Source organism: Rhagoletis zephyria, unplaced genomic scaffold, assembly GCF_001687245.7.
Source record: "Rhagoletis zephyria isolate East Lansing unplaced genomic scaffold, Rhagoletis_zephyria_1.1 Rzeph_scaffold_03758, whole genome shotgun sequence".
NCBI lineage: Eukaryota > Metazoa > Arthropoda > Insecta > Diptera > Tephritidae > Rhagoletis > Rhagoletis zephyria.
Genome location: NW_016160841.1, coordinates 28,767 through 30,280, shown reverse-complemented (window position 1 = coordinate 30,280; position 1,514 = coordinate 28,767).

The window sequence follows — 1,514 nt, the reverse complement described above, 5'->3', positions numbered from 1 at the left end:
TGTAGTTCTTCTGCTTTCGGGGTGGTTTAATATTGCCCTTAGCCTTAAAATTTTAAAGAAAGTTGGTCCCGTTGTTGGTACGGCTCACTTTTCCGCCTATAGCTGGTGGTCCTTCATCTGGTCTGAGTTCCCCGCTCCTTCACTGGATGCTCGTCAGTCTGACGCTCGGAGGCTAGCGTATCATCCTTCCTGGCCAAATATCGCTTCCCAGGATTCGCACCGGGAGTTATACCAAATATATGACGATTGTACTACGCGATATACAATGATTGCAATTCCCAGTTTCCTATTACCGGACTCAAAAATTCGCGCTTCACGGACCGACCGTCTTTCTTTATAGTCAAACAGCAACTTCCTGATGCCTTCTTCAATTTTCATATCCTAAGCTCGGCTTGGAATAGGATCACGCCACCGCCACAAGAAAAAACTTTGTTTACGAACTATATAACGAAACTTGTTTACGAACTAGATATCAAACTTGTTTACGAACTAACTATTTTGCCAAAAAAACTAGTTTACGAACTATTTATTGCCTGTTATTGTTGCTATGCGTTATATCGGGTATCAACCAGACTACGCTGGATCATACCCGAAGGCTTCTTAACGTGCCATTTGCTGTCTTCTTTTCTCGGGGGGTTTTATTTCTGTTAGCATCTGTTCCCACTGTACATATCTTCGAAACTATGTTAACCACATGCCTTTGCATACATTTCCGCCGCCTCGATTACGCTCTCCTGACCTCACTGTTAACTACAGATTTTACCATGGACACACATACCGATTTATTTATTTCCGATGGCTACCGGAAAGGGATGTTGCCCAAATGTTCCGCATAAATCTCCACTCTCCCAAATGTTCGCCGCATAAATCTCCACTCTCACAACAGAGATCGTTTGATCTTGCTTGCTTGCGTAAGCAGAAATCAAACGGCCTGAAAACAGTGAAGATTTATGAGCGAAAAAAAAATTCACTGAAAAATTAAGTTTATGATGATTAAGTTGATTCTCTACCACACGTCTTTAGCATGATAGATAGGTTCCCATGACCTTACCATTTAGATCTTCTAGGACATAATAACGATTCCCTTTAACAGCCTTGATTCGTGCTTTTACGCCCGTTGGTGCGAGTTCGGCGTTAAAATGATTGGCTAGATTACTTTGCGCGAAACTTCGTCTGGTAACGATTTGGCCAACTTGTAAATTTCTATTTCGACTTCGAAGATTATATGTATTAGCATTTCTGGTATGAGTTTTTTCCAGATTAGTTTTTATTGAATTTCGTATAAGCTGAATGTTGTCGGTCCGGTCGATTCTCGCTGTGTTGTCATTTAATATATTCAAATTTCGTAATAATCTATAATCATGTCCGTGGGTAAGCATGTGCTGTCCAAACACTGCGAAGTAAGGGGCATATCCTAGCGATTGGTGTATGCTATTACGAAGGGAGCAATTAATGCTGCTGGTAAACGCATCCCATTCCCGCTGATCCTTCCGCATGTAACTTCTTAGTGCTTC